This window comes from Sinohyriopsis cumingii, chromosome 4 (genome assembly GCF_028554795.1).
Source record: "Sinohyriopsis cumingii isolate HCF-2022 chromosome 4, ASM2855479v2, whole genome shotgun sequence".
Classification (NCBI taxonomy): Eukaryota; Metazoa; Mollusca; class Bivalvia; order Unionida; family Unionidae; genus Sinohyriopsis; species Sinohyriopsis cumingii.
Window position 1 is genome coordinate 121,329,210 of NC_142964.1, and position 18,571 is coordinate 121,347,780.

The 18,571-nt window shown below is 38.7% G+C and overlaps 1 long non-coding RNA gene across 1 annotated transcript in view; it reads right to left on the reverse strand.

The window, feature by feature from the left end:
* Window positions 1-18,571, reverse strand: part of LOC149802022 (uncharacterized) — a 32,872-nt gene that overhangs the window by 12,191 nt on the left and 2,110 nt on the right. Inside the window, exon 2 of the long non-coding RNA XR_016420493.1 lies at window positions 4,634-4,687. This is a non-coding gene — a long non-coding RNA (uncharacterized LOC149802022). The remainder of the gene's footprint in view (window positions 1-4,633; window positions 4,688-18,571) is intronic.

Sequence of the window (18,571 nt, forward strand, 5' to 3'; positions counted from 1 at the left end):
ATTATAGGTAAATTTACTCAAGGTGGTGCATATGATTATAAAAGACATCACGCACGATTAATTCTAGATGATGCCGAGTACGATTTTATAATCGCTGATACAACAGCGAAAAATATATTTGTAAATCGAGAAAGTGTTTATTTATCCGACGGAACAAAATTGGGTACGATCGTTAGTTACATAAATGACGTATCCCCACAATATACTCATCTAAGATCTTCCATGTTGGCTTATGTTTCTATAAATTTATTATCGATGATTAATAGATTTCCTGAGACCGCAGTCAGAGTCGCAACGGACTCGTTTTATATTTCAAGTAAATATTTAGAACCTGTTAAGAAATTTACAAGTGATGATGAACGATGGGGTTCGTGGAGAATAAAAAAGGAACTATTACACAATTATACAGAATCAGCAGATGTTCCAGTGAGAGATTTTTATCGTGAGGGTAATAAAATATCAGAAATGTCGAAAGCACCATCATTGAGTGATCCAATAACCAGATATAAGACAGTATATCTCAATGGACCTGGTGGATGCGGCAAAACAACTCGAACGATTAATGTTTTTAGAAATTCAGATATAATCGTGCTGACACCCACACATAGACTTGCACGTGAGATGAAACAGCGACAAGTACAATCGTGCACGTATCATAGTTTCTTTCGGTGGCGCGGGGATACATGGACTCCTGAACGGATGGGAGAAAAATATATACCTAAAATAATTATTTGGGACGAGATATGTACGGTCTCATTGGATACATTAAAAAAGTTTCTTGATTGGTTGTTGACAAAAAATACCGCCATAATAATGTGTGGCGATCATGGTCAACCGCCGCCTTTTGTTGGACCATCTCCACATGATTGGTTAAAAAATTTCGTTGATTATTACGAAGAAATAGATGATGATCATAGAGCTCTTGATGCAAATTTGAGGGAGTTTAAAAAATTAATCAGATTACAATCAAACAAAATTCAGTGTGAAATAATACGTGGAGTGATCTCAGAGACATCAATGAGTGATTTTTTGAAATAATGGAGACCCACCGATTTGATCGTAGCAAGTAGAAAAATAATCAGAGACGCTTTACAACAACAGTTATTTCAACTACATAAAGAAAAATATTCAGAACTACCCGTACCGTTGTGTTATAGACCATCAGATACACGAAAACAGAATATTAATGTTGATATTCCAGGACCCTTGACAGAGTCAAGGAAACAGAATCTCGTATTAAATGATATTGTCGTCGTTGATATCAGTGTGGTCGAAGATGCAATAAACGCTGACAAATCTCCATGGATGTTGGGATACGCTATGACAATCCACTCGTCTCAGGGATTAACTATTTCTGACACACGAGTCTGGATTGTAGACGATCGCATCGAGTGGTCAAATTTAGTTTATTTGGCGGTATCGAGGGTCAGAAATATATCTCAATTACGTAGAATTATAATTCCTGAAATCGTTGATAAATTTAACATCATCGATGATGATATAATAAGAAAAAAATTAATCGGATACAAACAATCTGATAAAAAAAATAAACGTGACTTTGATCTTGATGTTGAATTTATTATTGAGTTAAAACAGCAGCAGAATAATCATTGCACCAGTTGTAATTGTATAATGTTATGGTGGTATTCGAGTAATGATTCAAAACAATTTACCGTAGATAGAAAAGATAATAGTCGCGGTCATACACGAGAAAATACCATGTTAACCTGTCTTGAGTGTAATCGACGTAGAGGCGCTAGTTAAGTGATCGAAATCACCGGAGTGATTTTGGTGGTAGTTGTGTATCCGCGGGAATTATTTGTAGTTGTTCACGTGTAAATCCACGTTGAGGAGCGGCCGAATCTAATCTGTAGATTGCAGGTCTGGAAACGCCTACGTTACTCCCGGTGGATCTTGTCACGGTAGATATTTTGTGTGTGGTAACACTCCAAATAGGATCGGTCTCTCTCGCTTTACCACCTTCAAGTTCACCAGGCTCATATAAATATCTGACTGTGACATCACCTAATATTTTTTGTTTTCCAACATCTTTTCGTTGTGTTGGTATATTTATTTTTGTGACCGCGCTAATGGGTTTCATGTTGGTTGTTCGTGTGATCTCATTATTTAATGCAGCTATCACGCCTGGTAATCTTGCCACCCATTCGCGAGATCTTTTATCCTGAATAAATTCCCTCGCGTATTGATATCCAAATAACCGTTCAGCAAGTGTTCGATTAAATCGCTCAACAATTGCTTGATCACGGTGAATTGCAGTATGACCTCGTCGTATTTTGGTATTATGTTGTTTCATCAACGATGATACTGGACCAAGAAATTCCTTACCAGGATCAACCTGTAGTAGCTGTGGCCATCGCAGACCACCTTGTGGTCCGAGTCCTCGTTGATAAATTCGTTCAAACGCATCGGCTACTTCAGATGATGTTTTTGCTGATAGCGGCTCTGCTTCTTTATATCTACTTGCAACATCAACTACGGTTAGCGCGTATTTGTACGTTTTTCCACGCACAGTATCATGCGGTAAAAACAGAATATCAGCTTGATGAACTTCATTAGGAACACTGACATCGAAATACGCGTACTGAATTTGTTTAGGACGTGGTAGATAAATTTGCCATATTGCCTGCCTGGACAACCACGTTTTAGCAGTAGAATGTTTAACCGCCGCTGCATCAGCAAGTTTACCAATTGCTGCTTTGCCTCTCCAGTATCCAACTGGTGAATAATAAATTGATTCCATTATTAATTACCAGCCCCAATCGCTAATTTACCTTTCATCGAGGATCTTACTAACCAATTAGCTAATGATTCTCTAATATTTTTATTTTTTATAGAATTTAATGAATGAATTAATTTTACATCTGCAATATGCCTATCTTGTAGATTTTGACTTTTATAAGCTACATCATGAGCATGACAAGCTCGATCAATAGCATTTATTGGTTCCTCGCCTGGTTTTGGTTGATCTTGATTATCGAGCCTGATATCGAGTCGAGTACCAGGACCGCAATAATTATATCCTGGTAGATGTTTTTCTCCACTGTATTTAGCCCATGGAGCACCTGGAAACTTTGACATCAAATTAGCAATATCACCACCGCGCTTATTAGGTAAAAACGAAAATTTCTTTCTACCGCATATAGAACATTTTCCACCGTACGCTATTTTTTTATTTTTTGTTATAACCGTGGCTAAATCAGTAGTTGGAGTTTTAACTCTACAGCGTAAACAATATAAATTCATGTTATAATATATATGGATATAATTGATTTCTCAGCAACTCGGCAACGAGAGCCAGTTAAGCATCATCCTGCGCTACCGAACTCCATCAGAATGATTATCATAGGACCATCTGGATCGGGTAAGACGCAATTATTACTTAATCTGATAATGAGATGGTTGAAATGGGATAAATTATATTTAGTAGCACCATCCGTTGATGATCAGCGATGTTATGATGTACTTAAAGATTTCAATGAAAACGCGCGATTACTGGATGAGGATAATGATGTTATAGAGTTTATAACCGATATTGATGAAGCACCATCCGTAGATTCCATAGACGGATTTATTAATAATTTAGTTGTATACGACGATGTGATGCTAGATAAACAATCAAATCCAGCCAGAATATTTTCCCGAGGTAGACACAAAAATACAGATGTGATCTATGTTACTCAACGATATACACAAATTCCGAAGGTGATCAGAGACAACTGCAACATTTTAGTTGTGTTTAATGGCGTAGACACACACACGTTGCGAAATATTCATCAAACTTGGTGTGGTGGTGACATGGATATAATTAAATTCAAAAATTTCTTCTCACGAGCGCAAGCTACTCCGCATGGATTTATAACAATAAATTTACATGATCCAAGAACAAGATATCGTGTGGGTATTGATAAAATATTTGGGTAACAGGGGTGATGATAAAATTAAATTGAATTAAATAGATATCATTAATATAATGAACAACTGTGCGTGGTTACATCAAGGAACCACTAACAATTGTAATAAAAAATGCCGTGGAGAATATTGCAAGAAACATAATTATCTTATAAAGAAAAATCCTCATGCTGGTCCACGAAGTTGTGTTGGATGTAACAACGGCGTTAGAGGATTATATCAGATTTGTAAAAATTGCGGTGGAGATCGATATCGAAGTTTGATGAACTATTACAGAAAAAGAAAGAACATAAATCCCAAAATAGAAAAACCACCATCAGAACTTGAATATTACTTGAAACATAGAACAAATTCCGAAGATTCAGATGAAGATTAAACAGATGAGGAGAAAGGACAGCGAGAACGCGTTGAAAAATATTCATCAAACTTGGTATGGTGGTAAATTAATAGCAGCAGAGAGGGTACCTACCAACGTTGGTCGTCAAAAAAATAAACAAGAAATAAATAAACACGTAGAGTACTTTATTTTTTCAGATACTATTTCGAACTGAGGTTTCATTAGTACAATCGTCCATTACAGAAATAAAACATCTCAAGGAAAAGTTCATTTGTAAAATCTTGACCTTTCTACGAGATGATTTTATTTGTTTGTTTTATTTGTTTTGTCGGAATTCTATGGTCTGTTCACCCTCTCTGCTGCTACCTCTCCCTATTTTTCGGAATAGATGCTCCGATACCCTAAAAAAAAATACTATTACTGAAAAAGAAATTAAAGATATTATCATTTCCATTTCTGACAATAAATCCACTGGGCCTGATGACTAAGTCATAGAATGCTTAAAGGCGTCAGAGACAATAGTAGAGCGACTAGCAATGCTTTTTAATCAATCATTAATGGAAAACAAATTTCCAGATAAATGGAAACTTGCGTACATTCTCCCCATTCCTAAAAAAGGTGATCCCCACGAGACTGCCAATTATAGACCAATCTCTCTGCTTTGCTGTATCGCAAAAATCTTTGAAAGATTCATTTTTAAACACGAGTAGTGCATGGGGACGATATAGCGACAATGGGAAAATACATTACAAACCCTCCTGGGACGATATAGCGACAAGATGTTTCAGATCACACTGGGCCCCTATAGCGACAAGGGGAATTGAACATGGGGAATATTGGGACTGTATACCCACAAGGGATAATAGGAATGAAACAGGTGAGGTGACGTAACGGTACTGGATATTGGCAAGGGGCTGACCTGAATAAGCGTTACTCTAGGGAGAGACAAATACAGGAGATATATATACATATATAACACATACAACACATCGACATAGATGAATACCGTAGGGCAAATGAGAACATATAAGGAAAAACACCCTGGGAACGTGTAGGGACAAGGAATATATTAACATAGGTTGGGACTGTACAGGAACGAAGGGAATCAAACACAGGGAATGTGTAGCGACAATGGATTGTGACTGTCTAGAGACAAAGGGAAATGTAACATGAGATTTGTCAAGGGACAAGGGGACAGTGAACATGAAAGGGCCTGCCTCAGAACAATGGAGAAAGTGTATAGGGACAAGGATGGTAGAGGGACAAACAAAATATAGACAGATACTAGTAAAAGCCCGAGATTTATATATAAAGCATTACCTAGACCTGAAATTATGTTGGCGGTGTTCATAAATTTGCATAATTGTAATGATGCTATAAATAGCTATAATCGAGGGAAATACAAACGCAAAAATGAATGTGACTAAAAGTAACGCTAAAATAACGAAATTGTCCCAGAGTTTAAAGGAGACTAAACATATCCCCGAACATTAAATTACATTGGTTTAGACTAAAATGGATAAACCTAGTAACTGTTTATAATCTCATCTTGTGGAAAAGTCCTATGAGCTAACCTATTTTCTATTTATAGCTATAACCTGTTGAACTTCCTATGAAATCCAACTATCTATTTATAGCTACGACTTGTCGGAAATTCCTTTGGAAAAACCCACTATTAATAGCCTCAACCTGTGTGACGTTCATGTTTAAAAACCCTAGTATCTGTTTATTGCTACAACCTGTGGAAAAACCTCTCTATTTATAGTTTCAAAATTTCCAGCTTCGATGACGTCACTGTACTGTACACTTGGGGAATAATGCAACAGTGTTGCAAGTGGTTGACCTGAATACGTCCTAATGTAGGTAGGTAGGTAGGTGAAATGTGTTTGATAGGGATAAAGGGAATTTTTTTGAGGCAAACGAAGACCAATATATACACACACAAATAAACACACACACACACACACTAAGAGGAAAAAGCAAACCCCAAATATACTATCCATACACGGGAAGAAGAGAAAAACATATGCTATCCACACAAACGTACGCGCACGCATACAAACACACTCACACACACACACAAACACACCACACAAACGGAAGGAGAACAAACTAACACAATATCTACTATCCTCATGAACTTGCGCGCACGCTTACAAACACACATCTACTATCCACACAAACACATGCTCTACATGCATGCAAACACACAAATACACACACACGCACCACACGGAGGGAAGAATAAAAAAAATCAAATCCAAAATATACTATCCACACAGAGGAAAGAGGAAAACAAAACACTCTATTATCCACACAGAATGAACGGGTAATAAACCCAATAGCTGCTATACAAAATTCCCCAATATTTACTATCAAAATCCCCGTTATCTACTATGCACACAAAGGTACGCGAACGCATACAAACACACACTATACTATCCACACAAACACGCGTTAGAAATTTCAGTCACAGTGTGGAGTCTGTCTTGCAATCCGAAGAGAGCTGCCTGTGACGTCACATTCCCGATATAGATGCGCTAGCGTATGTGCGAAATGAATCAAAGCGACAAAGTTTTCAAACATAGCCGAAACTAAGAAGACGATGAATTGGAGTGCACAGGCCGTGGAGACGAGAAGCCATGGTATAGCAGCAGCTACCAAATGTCAACACATCCAACTTCCAGAAGAGACCGATTTTAAATGGGATTTAGTGGATTTTCTCTCTTCTTCGCAAGAATTTGTTCCGGTATCAGCAACTTCGCCATATTCTCCTTCTTCTCACCACGTTGAGGATTTTAAACAGAGACAGAAAGAAGAATTGGAGAAATTGTTAATCAGCAGAAAGAAGCAGAACAAGCTTTTCTCCTTCAACAGCAACAGAGAGAAGAAGAGGCAAGAAGAAGGAAACGAAAGGAAGAAGAAGCAGCAGCAACAGCAGCAGAGAAGAAACAATGTCTTGGAGAGAAGAAGGACAGTGAAAGTCAAACGGTGACGATACTCTCAGACATTTTGTCCGAGTTAAGGAGTCTGAAACAAATGTATCAGACTTCTTTATTACGCCCCAAGAGAAAAAGACCTTCCCGAGCCAAACAACCCAACCCTATTACTACATCTGAGATACTAGCCCTAGTGATTTCTACCAAATCACCATCAACAGGAGCAAGTCCAGAAGTAGGCCTTGGCCGTGGCAAAGGCTTAAGGCAGTTGAAGCTGATTACTTCCTGTTCCTGAGTTTGTTTTTTTTAAATAAAAAGCAAACACCCATCTGTCCTTTTCAGGGCCACTCAGTTCACTCGAAAAGAAATATTATTCATTTTGCCAACCTCAAGTAAAACTCAGAATCCCTTTTATGGCCCCATGATGTACGTGTGTATGCGAGTGATTGCTTGAGTGTAGGTTCTTACTATGATTATAAAAATCAAAAGCAAGAGACACATACGAATCCTTTCTCGTCTATTTTGTTACAAATTTTATTATCCAATTCACAACAAAACACTTTAAAAGTTCATAGACTTCTTTGTCTTTTTTATCACTCTCTCTGGGTTTTGGGGCCCAAAGTGGCCGAGTGGTCTAAAGCGCTCTCCGTTACGGATCACTGCCATCTCACCTCTGTCTGCATAGGTTCGAGTCTCGGATTCGGCCAATGTGGGTATGTGAGAAAGCTTGCCAGTAGCTTTTCGAGGGTCGGTGGTTCTTTCCGGGCGTTTTCCCGGGTTCTTCCTCCACCATTAATACTGGCCGCCATGTATAGCCTATCGTGTGCTGAAAAATGGCGTTAAACCCTACAACAACAACTCACTGGGTTTTTAATTTCTTTACTTTCACATGTTTTTCATCCTCTTCATCCTCACTTTCTCCTCGTCTTCTTTTCTTCTCTTTTTTCTCTTTCTTAACCTGACTGGGTTCTTCCTTTTGGGAGGGTATCCCTTCTTTTTTTTTCCTGTTCGAAACCCTTCTCTTCCTTTTGCTCGTGTTGTTTCTTAGGGCAGACTGAAGACCAATGTCTTTTCTCTTGACAATGACAAGTATCTTGACCTTTGTCTCTTCTAATACCCGAAGTACCGTTGGAGAAAGCAGAGGGGTTCATCACCGAGGTGTGCGATTCTTTGTTAGCCACACGGAAACGACAATGTAATGCCAAAGAAGACGATCGCTTGAGACTTTCCATTCATCACGACAGTTTGAAGTCGCCCGTTGAATCGAGTTTAGCAGCCAGACAGAATTGACACCTTCCAAAGTCATCGACAAGATTCAACACGTGCAACAATTCCAATGACAAGTTTCACATCATCGATGGAAAAGCGACACTGTTCATGACCCACGTGTTTCTTTTCCAAGGGACCGGACAAAGCTGACAAGTGTTATTGGTGGACGACCTTCATAGCATCAAGCGTAGTCTCGTCCAAATTAACAACCCTCAAGGCCAGGGCCATTGTGAACGACACGGCAGAATGTAAAAGAGCCTGAAAACTATTCAACGATCGGACCTAGCCAAAGAACGAAGAGAAGCAGAACTCCTGTTATAGTAAGCTGGGATATCCAAAGACACACCATGTGGCATTCCTGAAATGTAAAAATTGCAAGATGTCGTGGTTCCACGTTACACCTTGAAAGTGCACCCTCAAGAAGTGCGCGGACCTCTGCTGTTTCGAGGAAAATATTTCAAAGACGGAAAATACATTCACGTCTATCATCACGATGAACATTTTGATGCCATCACCAGTATTACTGTATTCCTGGGATACGGTTATCATTGTGAGAAATGTGACTATGGCTATAACAATCGAGAGCAACACAAACATTGCGGATTGAAATGCCCAGGATGTTTGACCTCTCAACCCTGTCTTAACGAAGGACAAGAACGAGTGCATTGCCCATCTTGTCAGCGCACTTTTGTCAGCCCAGCCTGTTACCAACAACATCTGAAGACGCAAGGTACACTGCAGAAAAGTGCTTGTCAGCTCCTGAGATTGTGCCCTATTTGTGGACAAGGCACGCGTACTAATAGTGCCAAATTACACGTTTGTCTAGGAAAGACACGATGTCCCATTTATCACCAAATCGTGGACTTGGAACACGAATGCTTCATTACAAAATACCACTCCAAACACCAAGAAGACGACGATGACCACAAGAAGAAAGGGAATTTCATCTCTTTTTTTTATTTCGAATGTATGCAAGAGACTGGCATTCACACTCCTAATTTCTTCGTGGCTCATCGAGCGAGAAGTGCATCCAAGAACCGATCTTTTGTCATTGCCCTCACTGTAGCAAGATTCCTGGAGGACGTGAAAAATTCTTTCAGAGACCTAACACGCTAGCCGATATTGCCCGATCCTAGTCCTCATAGACGAGATATGGAGCAAGAGGACATCGAACGTTACGGAGATTGTCATTGCCATGATTGTCATTGCCATGCCACGGTAATGGCTCTCAATTTCTCGGGATACGATGGACAGTTTTTACTCAGATACTATACAGAACAAAGTACAGAACGTCCGACAGTTACTTTGAAGGGAGCCAAAGTCATTTCCATGCAAGTGGGACAAGTGCAGTTTAAAAATTCGATGAGTTACTTGGCCATGCCGAAAACGTTTGGAATGACAGAAATGGCCAAGGCCTTCTTTCCGCACTTTTTCAATACCGAAGCCAATCAACATGCCGTTCTACCCCATTTGCTTGAGGCTCACTGCTACGACCCCAACAACATGCACACCGAACAACGAGAAGCTTTCTGTGCTTGGTACCACACTAACTCCTCCGAACCCTTCGACTTTCAGGAAGAAATGTTAAAGTATTGTCGTTCCGACCTGGACATTTTACGGCGTTGCTCTGGAAAATTTCGAGAATTATTCATTGTAGAGGCCCTACTTGTGGGGGTGGGTTAATTGGCGGATTGTACCTTCTTGCTAGGTGTCCACTCTATTCGGTTCTCGTTATCTAGAAGATGATCACCCTCAGTGTTATTGCCCGGATCGGGTAAACTTATACTATAAAGTGTTGAATTTATAGGCGGAATAAATAGACAGCAGATATATAGAACAGAATGACACGAGCGCCCGTATATGGAAACAACAATTTAATCAATTACATAAACCATTGTGATAACACATTACATTAAGAAGATACACTTCTTTTTTAAATAAATCTTTCACCAAATTTCAAACACAAATATATTTACATAAATATCAATCTGTTTAAATGATAGGATTGGTTCATCATAGAATCGAGTGAAGAATCGAAGTCATTGCCTTGTACAGTGTCATAGCCTGTGCATTCTGGTTCACTCCAACGGCACGGTCGTTGTTCTTCTCGGCCCTTCCTTCTTTTGTTTTTCTCCTCCAACCTCCCTACTGTCTCGCCTCATTCCGGCCCTCACACTTTGTGTGGGTAGCTGGATACATAAGCATGTATATACGTAGGTACTTGTATCAGTAGGTACGTGGATACGTCACTATACGTCAGTGGAGCTATTTTTACTTTTAAAATAAACAGAGAAGCAACCCAAATTTTCTGTCGGTTATACTACTTGGAATCGATCATTACTCCCCTCTCGTTATGGTCAGATATCGTTCTATCGGAATTCAGACAGATACCAAAGCGATATGTTGAAAGTGACCGAAGACCTAATCGATGAGCTCTTCAGAGAGGAAATCAAAAAGAAGAAAGAAAAATGGACAGAGAAGTACAGACATCAGACACAACGAGATCATAGAGAACAGCTGCAACAGCATCAGCATGAACCAGACAGAGGATTTAACGTCTGCCGTGTAGACACGAAGAAGCAGATCCTATCTTGTAGGAAAGCCTGCCGCCAGACGGGGACGCAATCTTAGACGATAAAAGATTACCATAACTCCCCGTCTACAAAAACAACCTTTTTCAGGGCTACTCCAATATTCTAGAAAATCGATACTAATTCAATTACCAATCATATTATTTTGTGTGTCTATAAGCACTTCGTTTCTTTGGTTATGTCCAATAAACTAGAAGTGCGTCTATCAACACTTCCTTTCCCTGTCTTGTCAAGTAGTCAGTGTGTTTTTGTTTGTAGTTTGCGATTGAAGGTAAACAAGTGAGTGTTTCTTTTACGTCCGCGCTTTTCATGCTTTTGGTAATGATATGGGTCTTGCAAGTTTTGGTATCAGGGGATGTTTTCCTTCACGTTCGTGCTTGACAAATATAAAGGGAAGCGCTCGTCAGTCTGGCTACCCAGTGTTCACTCGTTAACATTCAAGATGAGTAGAATCGGCAAATTATTGGAGTTTCAGATGCACCTGGAGCATGCCAGGAGCCTCCCGGATGAGCTGGCCATGGGGACAATCCAGGAAAGTGCCAAGCTTAAAGAAGAGGAAGAGAAGAAAAATAACGATGAGAAGGAAAAGAACGAAGTTATCCTTCCTCACCTAATGCTAAGACAGAGCTGTGAAGTCAAGCCGGTGGTGAGGACATCTCCACAGAGACAAGCACCACAACCACTACCAGCACAGAGACCCGTGGTCCCACAGATAGAGAACTGGGACCAAGAATTGGAGAGGCCGGGGCAAGACGGGAGCCTCAGCGTCCGCAGGATGTAAGGAGGCAGCATCCACGGGTGTGGAATAGGAGAAGGAGTGAAGTCTTCACTATCCCTCAAAGGGAAAACTGGGATGATGAGGCCACACAAGCTGCCTCTGCGCTCCCAAGAGCAACTGTGACTTGGTAGCAAGATTGGAGACGCCGTTGTATCTGTGGTGCCCGGCCTGGGAGATTTCACCATTAACCGGGTGCATCTGAAGTTAACATAAAAACAAACAAACAACAACAACAAAAACGGAAAAAATAATTGGCCCTTCTCAAGGCTAACCAGAACTATAGAAAAGAGACTACTCAAATTGTCAATTTGTGTGAATGTAGAGTAGTGTGACTATAAACACCACCTCTTTTACTGATTTTTATGTGTGGGTTTGTTTTTGCATGAGTTCACGAAAGTTTGTTTGTGCGTTTGTGTGTGTATGTGTGTGCGTGTGGGTGTATGTATCGGTACTTTTGTGTGGATAGTATATTTGGGGTTTGTATGCGTGCTCGTGCTTTTGTGTGAAAAGAAGAGTATGGGTTTGTATGCGTCCGCATACGTTTGTGTGGATAGTATATTAGGTTTTTTGATAGTAAATATTGAGGTATATTTTATAGTAGATATTGAGTTTTTTACCCTTCCCATCTTTGTAGATGGTAAAGTGTGTGTTTGTTTTTTTCTGGTTTTTTTTCCTCTTCCCTCTGTGTAGATGGTATATTTGGGGTTTGTTTTTTTCTTCTTCCCGTGTGTAGATAGTATATTTGTGGTTTGTATACGTGCGCGTACGTTTGTGTGGGTAGTAGATATTTGGCCTTTTGATAATAAATATTGGGATATTTTTGAAAGAAGATATTGTTTTTTTTAACCCTTCCATTCTGTGTGGATAGTAGAGTGTATGATTTTTTTCTTCTCTTCCCTGTGTAGATAGTATATTTTGGGTTTGTTTTTTTCTTCTTCACGTGTGTGCGTGTGTTTGTATGCGTTCGCCTACGTTTGTGTGGAAAGTAGATTTCGGGGTTTGTATGCGCGCGCGTACGTTTCCGTGCATAATAAATATTGGGTTTTTTTATAGCAAATATTGGGGCATTTTTGAACGTACATATTAGGTTTTTTTAACCCTTCCCTTCTGTGTGGACAGTAGAGTGTGTGTTTGTATGCGTGCGCGTACGTTTGTGTGGATAGTAGATCTTGTAGTTATTTTTTCTCCTTCCCTTTGTATGCTGTGTTTATGTATGTATGTGTGTGTGTGTGTGTGTGTGTGTGTGTGTGTGTGTGTGTGTGTGTGTTGGTATGTTTGCGCGTACGTTTGTGTGGATAGTATATTGGTTTTTTTTTCTTCTTCCCGTGTGTGGGTTTGTATTTTCCTCTTCACTAGCGCGTATTCAAGTCAGCCACTTGCAACACTGTTGCCATTATTCGCCTAGAGTCCAGTACAGTGACGTCATTGAAACTGGAAATTTTGAGACTATAAATAATAGAGACGAGTTTTTCCAAAGGTTGTAGCAATAAATAGGGGTTTTAAACAGGAACGTCACGCAAGTTGAGGCTATAAATAGATAGTGGGTTTTTCCAAATTAATTTCCCTTAAAGTTGTAACTCTAAATACAACAATCCTACAAGATGATATTATAAATAGATAGTGGGTTTTTCATCGGAATTTCCACAGGTTGTAGCTATAAATAGATAGTGGGATTTCATGGGAATTTCAATAGGTTGTAGCTATAAATAGATATTAGGTTAGTTCATCGGACTTTCCTACAAGATGAGAGTATAATTAGTTACTAGGTTTGTCCGTTTTAGTCTAAATCAATGTAATCTAATGTTCGGGGATATGTTTAGACTCCTTTAAATTCTGGGACAATTTCGTCATTTTAGCGTTACTTTTGGTCACATCCAGTTTGGTGTTGGTCTTTTCCTTGATTATATCTATTTATAGCATCATTACAATTATGCAAATATATGAACATCGCCAACATAATTTCAGGTCTAGATAATGGTTTATATACAAAATCTCGGACTTGTACTGGAATATGTCTGTCTCTGTCTCTATTGTGTTTGGCCCTCTACCATCCTTATCCCTAGACAGCTTCTATACAATTTTACTATTGTTCCTAGACAGTCCCAACTTATGTTAAACTTTCCCTTGTCTCGCTATAGTACCACCCAAGTTAAATTCTCAGGGTGTTTTTTCTTTATAGGTTCTCATTTTTTGCCCTATGGTATCAATCTATGTCGATTTGTTGTATGTGTTATATATGTCTAGATTTCTCCTGTATTTGTTTCTCCCTAGAGTAGCGCGTATTCAGGTCAGCCCCTTGTTACATTGTTGCCAATGTTCAATACCGGGACGTCATCTCACCTGTTCCATTCCTATTCTCCCTATTCAACATCCCCATTTTCCCTTGTCGCTATACAGTCCCAATATTCCCCATGTTCAATTCCTCTTGTCGCTATATCGTCATAGCGTGATCTGAAAAGTCTTGTCGCTATATCGTCCAAGGGATGGGTGTGTAATGTATTTTCCCATTGTCGCTATATCGTCCTCATACACTACTAACACGTATATAATTACTTTCATGCGATGTATAAATCAGGATTCCTTCCTAGTCACTCTACTGTTTTTCAATTTATTGAAATGTATCATAATATTTGCAGTTCATTTGAACAATCTCAAAATTATTGTATTGCATTTTGTGATCTATCAAATGCTTTCGATCGGATCTGGCTTAATATTTAGATCGAAATGATACGATGTTAATGGTTTGAAAGTTATTTAAGTAATAGAAAACAAACGGTGGTTTTGCACGATGCTTATTCACGGGAAATGATTATAAATGCTGGTATGCCGCATGGATCCGTGCTTGGGCCACTCTTGTTTTTAATCTTTGTAAACGATGTTGCCGATGGTATGAGCTCTCTCGCTATCTTCCTGCAGATGACTCGTCTTTGCATTATTTATCCCCTTATTGTGCTGAAATAGAGCTTGTCATAAATAATGATCAAATAAAACTGCATAACTGGTCCAATGGCTGTTAAAAAACGAACAAAATCGTAACAAATAATACTGAACTTCTTTTTGATAATACTGAACTTAAATATGTGGATTCTCATCGCCGTCGAGGATTATTACTTTCGTCAAATACCAAATGGATTTATCAAATAGATAGCATTTTAAAAACAACATCATCTCGAATAGCTAATTGTCACGGAGTTGTATAAATTTATCGTTTTATTCAGATTAAATATATGTATTCGGGTTTCGTTTTTGTGTACAGCGATACCCGAGGGTGATTTATGTATATCGCATATTATTTCAAAACAGTGAGTTAGGTTCATCCTATGCTGCACGGTGGGAAAACCAATATTCCTCAAGCGCACAGACGATGTAGGGCGACATAGTCAGTGTATAAATTACCTCACCGTAGAGCAAAATGTCACATTACAAGAAGTCTTGTCAAATAGCAGTCTACTTTAACGACTCTGAACATGCTTATCGCTTTGTTGTTGTTGTTGTTGTTGAAGGGTTTAACAACATTTTTAGCACAAGATAGGCTATACATGGCGGCCAGTATAAATGGTGGACGAAGAACCCGGGAAAACCCCAGAAAGGACCACCGACCCTCGAGAAGCTACTGTCAACTTTTCTCACATACCACATTATCCTAATCCGAGACTCGAACCCACGCAGACAGAGGTGAGATGGCAATGATCCGTAACGGTGAGCGCTTTGGATCACGCGGCCACTCCCTGCTTATCGCTTTGTATAGTTGTTCCGATAATATAATTTGTATAAAAGAATTAACTCAGTTTACAGTACATAACGTCATTATGTGTTATTGTACGTGAAAGTGTCATTTGTAGCACACGGATTTGGATATATTTTCGGCTGACTGAGTAATTGACTGACCAGTGATTGACTGATGGTTGATTGACTGGTAGCCAAGTGTTGTACTGAAATAGTGACGGAGTGATATGCTGCATCTCCATACAGTTTATACACCGGATTGTAGTTGTCTTTTAACCATAGGCTAATTTGGGTTCTGTTATACCCTGTGTGCTGCTGATGGAGAGTATGTTGGTCGGAAGAAGCTTCTGGACCAACGTGTTTACAGAGAACAAAAGATTGAACGGATCTTTAGGTAGACTAGGAGGGGCGAACCATTAGTGGTGGCTCCTCAACCTCCCGACATAGCGTTGGGGTTGAGAAGATATTTCGCATTTCATTATTTGAATGAAAAACTCTTACTTTTCACAGTGAAACGCAACATTTTACTATTTGAGTAAAGCATGTCATATTTCACCGAACCATATCACTATTTGTGTGAAAATTGTCGACGTCTACGTGAATCATTTGATTTCATAGAGATCAGTTTGAATCATAAACCTCTGTACTATTTTAAAGTTCTTTTCTTTCATTGCATTACAGTGTCAGGTTGGTGAATATTATGTTAATTGTCCAACATTTGGATCTTGTATGCACACGAATTGAACATAACCTTTTCCATTTAATCTTTCATAAATAAACAATATTTTTTTAACCATAAAAAGTGTTCGCTATAATCCGAACCCAACCCGGTTATCTTGTTACACTAATCCACGATAACTAAAATACGAACTAAGTAGACGGCTTTTGTCAAAGCTGTACATATCTTGTATCAGGCCCATAATGGAATACGCCAGTGTAGTCGGGGAAGGATTCTGGTCGATCGATTCAGAAAAACTGGAAAAACCTACAGCTCGAAGTGACAAGAAGATACAGGAATTCCAAATACACTAGTAGGCAATCTTTATATTTTGAAACACTGTGGGAAAAAGTCTGCAGTCAAGAAGAAAAATAAAAAAAATTACTAACACACGATAACATTCAAACAAGCCAAACTCCAGACTACATCATTGAATTACTTCCTCCCCCCGCGTCCGAACAAACAAATTATAACCTGCGACGTTTAAACAATATGGTCATTTGCAGTTTCGGGCTGAATTCTATGAAATCGTCCTTTATACTCTCAACAGCATCTTTGTGGAACATTCTCGAACATGATACTCAGTGTAGTATGTCTTACAGTACTTTGAGAAAGCTCTTTATGTCCAAATATCGTTTATAGCAAAATGAAAAGTTTTATTAATCGAACCCTGGATATTATCCATACTAGATTAGGAAACAATGCAAATTCATTAAAAGCTTATCTTTGCCGTGTTTAACTTGCTGACACTCCTTTTTGTTCATGCGGTGGGATCGAAACCACCAAACACCTTTCTAAGTACAGTAGACAACGAACTAAGTTGATGAGAAAATTACTTTCAATGTCATATGCAACTATTAGCTGAGATTTACTGCTTTGGGGAACGGACGATGCCAAAGACAAATATAGAATTTTAGAATTTTACATCATGTACGCAAATACATAACCGCTACTAGACGATCTCAATAATTTACTCAAATCGTGATTACTGTCATTGTGCCTCTCTCTCTCTCTCTCTCTCTCTCTCTCATCATCATCATCATCATCATCATCATCATCATCATCATCATTAATTTGTATGTTGTCATATTGAATATGTTGCAATACTTGTATCATGTAGGGAGAGGGCTAATTTAATTTGATAGAACTTGTGCCCAATCCTATTGTGAAATAGCATATGCTTAAACAAACTGAAATATATAATCGATCCGCCAAGGTATAGATCGCTTAACGTATGGGAACCTTGGTCAGCGAAGATCTCGGGGACAGAGTAAGTTGATATTCAAAGAGCTGTACTGTATATTTTAGTTGTTATGACTGACTTAAGGCGCTCATCAGGAAGACAATTGTGATGTGCATAATTGACATTTGTTGTAAAAAGAACTGTTCCACAGTAAATTTAAATTCCAGAGTTATGTATACAAACTGCAACTAAATGAGGTAATATTCTAATTGCTTTTATTTTGTCCCCTGCTTATTATATTTCTATTGTTTTGCAATGGCCCTTTATATTGGGTCTGTTGCTGAATAAACCTTGAACTTTGAAATTGTTGTGAATAAACAGTATACAAGGTTATCTTTATAGGACAAGGACATTGCACAAAACTGCAATATGGTTTGACTTGATAACGAATCCCCCGACCCAAGCGCATGTGCATGTGCGATGGATATGTTCGCAGGAAGTTAATGCGTACGTAAATTTAAGGAAGAAGAAGAGAAAGTGAAATAATTTTTTTAAAAATTCTTTCTCCAATAATATTAAATCCTAAGACTGTAAGTACGTTGATCACAATTTGACAAAAAAAAAAAAAAAATTAAGTACGTTGATCACAATGTGACAAACCTCTCCGCTAGTCGATCTTGAATAATTAGTCTTTTGAACCAATGAGTAGATAGACAAAATTAAAAGACACAAACCTACAAAGAGAAGACACACACGCGTTTTAAAATGTTCAGCCCATGTCGATATGACATTGCATGAACATTTCATAATTGTGTTTTTTAGAAAACAGAGGGCGTCAGTTTTTGAGATTCTTGTAAATGTTATGAGCTGGGAGTTTTGTATCCTATGAATGTAAAAACAGGTTTAAAAATAAAATAAAATAGAACAATTCAAGTCATCCGTCCGTATGAAAGATTTAAGTGAACTCGTGGTAAAAGACAAGGAACTAGACAATAATTTGCTAGCAAGATGCGTGGAAATTATGATGCAAACAATAAACAATGAGCGAAAAAAAGATATGTAACTGTACATGGTAGAATTTACGTTTTTCTGTATCGCTG